Raw genomic sequence first — 7,461 nt, forward strand, 5'->3', positions numbered from 1 at the left:
AGCCAGATAACATACAGTATCTAATCTGATAAATGAACTAGTCTACAGTCTATAGCCAGATAACATACAGTATCTAGTCAGATAAATGAACAAGTCTACAGTCTATAGCCAGATAACATACAGTATCTAGTCAGCTAAATGAACTAGTCTATAGTCAGATAACATACAGTATCTAGTCTGATAAATGAACTAGTCTATAGCCAGATAACATACAGTATCTAGTCTGATAAATGAACTAGTCTACAGTCTACAGCCAGATAACATACAGTATCTAGTCTGATAAATGAACTAGTCTACAGTCTATAGCCAGATAACATACAGTATCTAGTCTGATAAATGAACTAGTCTACAGCCAGATAACATACAGTATCTAGTCTGATAAATGAACTAGTCTACAGTCTACAGCCAGATAACATACAGTATCTAGTCTGATAAATGAACTAGTCTACAGTCTATAGCCAGATAACATACAGTATCTAGTCTGATAAATGAACTAGTCTATAGCCAGATAACATACAGTATCTAGTCTGATAAATGAACTAGTCTATAGCCAGATAACATACAGTATCTAGTCTGATAAATGAACTAGTCTACAGCCAGATAACATACAGTATCTAGTCTGATAAATGAACTAGTCTATAGCCAGATAACATACAGTATCTAGTCTGATAAATGAACTAGTCTATAGCCAGATAACATACAGTATCTAGTCTGATAAATGAACTAGTCTACAGCCAGATAACATACAGTATCTAGTCTGATAAATGAACTAGTCTATAGCCAGATAACATACAGTATCTAGTCTGATAAATGAACTAGTCTATAGCCAGATAACATACAGTATCTAGTCTGATAAATGAACTAGTCTACAGTCTACAGCCAGATAACATACAGTATCTAGTCTGATAAATGAACTAGTCTATAGCCAGATAACATACAGTATCTAGTCTGATAAATGAACTAGTCTACAGCCAGATAACATACAGTATCTAGTCTGATAAATGAACTAGTCTACAGTCTACAGCCAGATAACATACAGTATCTAGTCTGATAAATGAACTAGTCTATAGCCAGATAACATACAGTATCTAGTCTGATAAATGAACTAGTCTACAGTCTACAGCCAGATAACATACAGTATCTAGTCTGATAAATGAACTAGTCTACAGCCAGATAACATACAGTATCTAGTCTGATAAATGAACTAGTCTACAGTCTACAGCCAGATAACATACAGTATCTAGTCTGATAAATGAACTAGTCTACAGTCTATAGCCAGATAACATACAGTATCTAGTCTGATAAATGAACTAGTCTATAGCCAGATAACATACAGTATCTAGTCTGATAAATGAACTAGTCTATAGCCAGATAACATACAGTATCTAGTCTGATAAATGAACTAGTCTACAGTCTATAGCCAGATAACATACAGTCTACAGCCAGATAACATACAGTATCTAGTCTGATAAATGAACTAGTCTATAGCCAGATAACATACAGTATCTAGTCAGATAAATGAACTAGTCTACAGCCAGATAACATACAGTATCTAGTCTGATAAATGAACTAGTCTATAGTCAGATAACATACAGTATCTAGTCTGATAAATGAACTAGTCTACAGCCAGATAACATACAGTATCTAGTGTGATAAATGAACAAGTCTACAGTCTATAGCCAGATAACATAGCAGGCCAACTCATATTCTGTTCTTCTGAAATACATTTTCTTCATATAGTGTTTCTTTAGACCTGCCTAAAATAAATACATGAGTTTATTGTGATGGTGTTTAATCAGGTGATTTATTAGACTTTAAAATGTAGATGTTCCAAAGGTGCATCATCAGCTTGAATGGAGGCCTGGAGATGATCAACATGTTTATGTTCATTAACGGTCAATTAACGTGAGACCGGCAGTCTTCTGCTTGACAATAACCAGCTGATAGAATATAACTGCCACAGCCCTTAGGTCCCCAACACATGACCTTAACCCTGACAGTGTCAACATGTTTATGTTCATTAACGGTCAATTAGTTCCCTAGACTGGCTCAGTCCCTGACCCATGACCTTAACCCTGACAGAATATAACTGCCACAGCCCTTAGGTCCCCAACACATGACCTTATATTCTGTCAGAATATAACTGCCACAGCCCTAGTCAGACGCACTGGTTTGTATCAAAAACTGCAATGCTGCCTGGTTTTTCTAGTGTATATCAAGAATGGTCCACCACCCAAAGGACATCCAGCCAACTTGACACAACTGTGGGAAGCATTGGAGTCAACATGGACCAGCATCCCCGTGGAACGCTCGACACCTTGTAGAGTCAACATGGACCAGCATCCCCGTGGAACGCTCGACACCTTGTAGAGTCAACATGGACCAGCATCCCCGTGGAACGCTCGACACCTTGTAGAGTCAACATGGACCAGCATCCCCGTGGAACGCTCGACACCTTGTAGAGTCAACATGGACCAGCATCCCCGTGGAACGCTCGACACCTTGTAGAGTCCAACGCCCCGACGAATTGAGGCTGTTCTGAGGGCAAAAGGGGGTGTAACTCCCTTTAAGTGATCAACTTCAATTTATAAAGGCAGGTCCCAAATCGTGGACTCAATCCAAGGCAGGTTATAGCGCAACGTACTTTTAAAAGGCCATTTGAGCCGCCATGCGGAGGGCTGAAAGAGTTCAGTCAACGTCAGTGAATGTCTTTAAAAGACTGTGTAGTGACCTACGCTATAATGCGTTTTGGATTTAAAACCGACCAAAACTTTGAAACCCTTGTTCAGTTAAATAAAAGAGGGGGCGACTTCACAACGTCTCGTTGTACCCCATCATTTCACAACGTGCCGTTGTACCCCATCATTTGACAACGTATCGTTGTACCCCATCATTTCACAACGTATCGTTGTACCCCATCATTTCACATGCTGCTATATAATTAAAAGCGCTTTGAAATCTGTTTTATAAACGCTAATGATTATCATCATCATCATCATCATATCAATATGTACCACATCAGCCAGTTACCAACTGGGTCCTACTACCTTCACCATCGAGGACCGATGTTGATGTTGAATCCCAAGTCAACCCAAAGTAATACGGCCAAACTTCCAACATCAAAACTTCAAAAAGCAACATGAATAATAACATTCTGTGAACATATACACTCCTTTCAGGCTTAAAGTAATACCGTTGTGAGATTTGGTTCTGGGTGCCAGGGTGATTATGACCAGGGTTACAGCCAGGGTGATTATGACCAGAGTTACAGCCAGGGTGATTATGACCAGGGTTGATTATGACCAGGGTTGATTATGACCAGGCGTATAGCCAGGGTGATTATGACCAGGGTTGATTATGACCAGGGTTACAGCCAGGGAGTAAGTACAAGGAGGTGATGTCCACTCAGCAATAAATGAACCCCAAATAATCCTGGTCAGTCGTCGACCTTGTGAGCCAGCCGGGAGAAAGTCCTGCAGTGCTCCACTGTTTTCTCGTTGGCCCTCTCACTCATCTGGTGGACCCTGGTGTTCCTGGAGCCCTGTTTGGAGATACAGTCCACCTTGAACACTCTCAGAGACACCTCCTGCTGATCGTCACACGGACCAAAAGGTGAAGGACACCTGGAAGTGTTTGATCCACTTGGTGAAGCTGTTACACACCCTCTCCAGTAGGGAGTGGACTTTGGTGGTGATGGTGACGACGCCAATAGGGTTGGAGTACTTGGACAGCTTCCTGGTTGACGAGAGCTTCACCACCTCCTCAAAAGGTGTCCAGGGGGGGGTAGAGGGGTTTAGTGTCGGTGAGAGACTGCATCAACGGCTTGATCTGGTAGAAGTCTGCCTCCGAAGAAGTAGAAGGATATTACTTTAATGTCAAAACAAAGACACTGAAATGTTTATTTATGCTTACCAAGAAGACAGTGGATGTTTCTGAATGGCCGAATTACAGTTCGGACTTAAATCTAGTTGAAAATCTATGGCAAGACCTGAAAATGGTTGCCAAGCAATAATTAACAACATATTTGCCAGAGCGTGAAGAATTTTTAAAACAATAATGGGCAAATGTTGTACAATCTGTGTGGAAAGCTCTTACAGCTGTCTTTCTGGTAAGTCTGTAACTGCAGATTTTTCTACAAAATATTGACTCAGGGGTGTGAATGGAAATTAGACATTTCTGTACTTCATTTTCAATAAATTTGCAAACATTTCAAAAAACATGTTTTCACTTCATCATTATAAGTTATTGTGTGTTGATGGGTGAGAAAAATAATACATTTTAAATGCAGGCTGTAACAACAAAATGTGGATTAAGTCAAGGGGTGTGAATACCTTCTGAAGGCTCTGAACCAGTCAAGGGGTGCGAATACCTTCTGAAGGCTCTGTACCAGTCAAGGGGTCTGAATACCTTCTGAAGGCTCTGTACCAGTCAAGGGGTGTGAATACCTTCTGAAGGCTCTGTACCAGTCAAGGGGTGCGAATACCTTCTGAAGGCTCTGTACCAGTCAAGGGGTGCGAATACCTTCTGAAGGCTCTGTACCAGTCAAGGGGTGCGAATACCTTCTGAAGGCTCTGTACCAGTCAAGGGGTGTGAATACCTTCTGAAGGCTCTGTACCAGTCAAGGGGTGTGAATACCTTCTGAAGGCTCTGTACCAGTCAAGTGGTGTGAATACCTTCTAAAGGCTCTGTACCAGTCAAGTGGTGTGAATACCTTCTGAAGGCTCTGTACCAGTCAAGGGGTGTGAATACCTTCTGAAGGCTCTGTACCAGTCAAGGGGTGTGAATACCTTCTGAAGGCTCTGTACCAGTCAAGGGGTGTGAATACCTTCTGAAGGCTCTGTACCAGTCAAGGGGTGTGAATACCTTCTGAAGGCTCTGTACCAGTCAAGGGGTATGAATACCTTCTGAAGGCTCTGTACCAGTCAAGGGGTATGAATACCTTCTGAAGGCTCTGTACCAGTCAAGGGGTGTGAATACTTTCTGAAGGCTCTGTACCAGTCAAGGGGTGCGAATACCTTCTGAAGGCTCTGTAAAGAAAGCAATCTACAGGAGACAGAAAGAAACTGGCAGTGTAAATCCTGGGTCAAATGTCTCGTCTGGCCCAGGGCCCGCCTGTACCGTCTAGTCTGGCCCAGGGCCCGTCTGTACCGTCTAGTCTGGCCCAAGGCCCGTTTGTACCGTCTAGTCTGGCCCAAGGACCGTCTAGTCTGGCCCAAGGCCTGTTTGTACCGTCTAGTCTGGCCCAAGGCCTGTTTGTACCGTCTAGTCTGGCCCAAGGCCTGTTTGTACCGTCTAGTCTGGCCCAAGGCCTGTTTGTACCGTCTAGTCTGGCCCAAGGCCTGTTTGTACCGTCTAGTCTGGCCCAAGGCCTGTTTGTACCGTCTAGTCTGGCCCAAGGCCCGTTTGTACCGTCTAGTCTGGCCCAAGGCCCGTTTGTACCGTCTAGTCTGGCCCAAGGCCCGTTTGTACCGTCTAGTCTGGCCCAAGGACCGTCTAGTCTGGCCCAAGGACCGTCTAGTCTGGCCCAAGGACCGTCTAGTCTGGCCCAAGGCCTGTTTGTACCGTCTAGTCTGGCCCAAGGCCTGTTTGTACCGTCTAGTCTGGCCCAAGGCCTGTTTGTACCGTCTAGTCTGGCCCAAGGCCTGTTTGTACCGTCTAGTCTGGCCCAAGGCCTGTTTGTACCGTCTAGTCTGGCCCAAGGCCTGTTTGTACCGTCTAGTCTGGCCCAAGGCCTGTTTGTACCGTCTAGTCTGGCCCAAGGCCTGTTTGTACCGTCTAGTCTGGCCCAAGGCCTGTTTGTACCGTCTAGTCTGGCCCAAGGCCTGTTTGTACTGTCTTGCCAACTGGACCATATATGTTAACAGAAGCCACCTGTTAGATCTACTCATCGTCACATGACAACACAAACAGATCTGGGATCAGGCTACCACTGACCTGTCCTAGCAGATCTGGGATCAGGCTACCACTGACCTGTCCTAGCAGATCTGGGATCAGGCTACCACTGACCTGTCCTAGCAGATCTGGGATCAGGCTACCACTGACCTGTCCTAGCAGATCTGGGATCAGGCTACCACTGACCTGTCCTAGCAGATCTGGGATCAGGCTACCACCGACCTGTCCTAGCAGATCTGGGATCAGGCTACCACTGACCTGTCCTAGCAGATCTGGGATCAGGCTACCACTGACCTGTCCTAGCAGATCTGGGATCAGGCTACCACCGACCTGTCCTAGCAGATCTGGGATCAGGCTACCACTGACCTGTCCTAGCAGATCTGGGATCAGGCTACCACCGACCTGTCCTAGCAGATCTGGGATCAGGCTACCACTGACCTGTCCTAGCAGATCTGGGATCAGGCTACCACCGACCTGTCCTAGCAGATCTGGGATCAGGCTACCACTGACCTGTCCTAGCAGATCTGGGATCAGGCTACCACCGACCTGTCCTAACTGTTGTAGCCGATTTCGTCACATTTCACCTCCTTCATAAGACATGGATTGTCACTTACTCTTATTGACACTCACCATATATCCCCAGTCTCCATCTTCCTATTCACTACCATACGGCCCCCACCGCCGCCCTCCTCCCCGGGTGAACAGAGGATCTGTTCTCGGGAGCAACACAGAACAAGCAGCTCCAGTGGAGGACCCTGCAGAAGTCAGAGAGAAAAAGAGTCATAAATAAATAAATATATATATGCAGGGAGGAAAAACTGTCAACAAGACATCAATAGATTTGTCTGATTTGACCCTTGTCAAATGTCAATATAGCTAGTAGGGCTGGGCGATATGGCCAAAATATTATATCATGGTATTTTATGTTTTTGATGAATAAAAGTTCTAAATTTGCTTCATGAGTAGTGCATAACCCTAGGGTGGCAACACATATATTCTACATTATTTCAATGGATCCTTCTCCGTTCTGATTGGTTTATACTGTTCAATTCAACAATCATTTCCTGCACTCATTTGAGATCATTTCCACACTGCCACAATATGGGCAATAATACTAGGCCTTATTTTAATCCAAATGTTGCAATTGCGATTTAGATCAAAACACTTGGGTGAACTTTTGGAATCATGGAAATAGAATGTTTATTATAATTCTATAGTTAGAATATAAATAATAGTGGGCACTTTGAATAGTGTTGTTTGACATGACAACAAATGAAAATGCCACCAGACAAATTTTTGTGACAGGGTAGGAACCAAAGTGATGTTCAGTGTTTCCTAGGGGACCCTATAATCTTTGGCTACATTAAATCTTTATTCATATAGCCAACATATTCATGCTTTGCCTATTCCTCTTTGATTTAGAAGATAATGTTGCACAAACAACATGCTGATTTAAGCCTCCACCAGTACTGGAATCATGCTGTATTAGCAAGCTACGTAGCCAGCTAACTAGCAATTAGCATTAGTGGCTAACACGATTTAGCTTAACATGCTAAGAAAATACAAACT

At 43.8% G+C, this 7,461-nt stretch overlaps 1 pseudogene; it reads right to left on the bottom strand.

Annotated features, from left to right (window-relative positions):
* Positions 1 to 1,785: 1,785 nt before the first annotated feature.
* On the bottom strand, positions 1,786 to 4,187 carry LOC135530305 (BTB/POZ domain-containing protein KCTD6-like; annotated as a pseudogene).
* Between the last annotated feature and the right edge of the window lie 3,274 nt (positions 4,188 to 7,461).

This window comes from Oncorhynchus masou, chromosome 5 (assembly GCF_036934945.1).
Source record: "Oncorhynchus masou masou isolate Uvic2021 chromosome 5, UVic_Omas_1.1, whole genome shotgun sequence".
In the NCBI taxonomy this organism is placed as follows: Eukaryota; Metazoa; Chordata; class Actinopteri; order Salmoniformes; family Salmonidae; genus Oncorhynchus; species Oncorhynchus masou.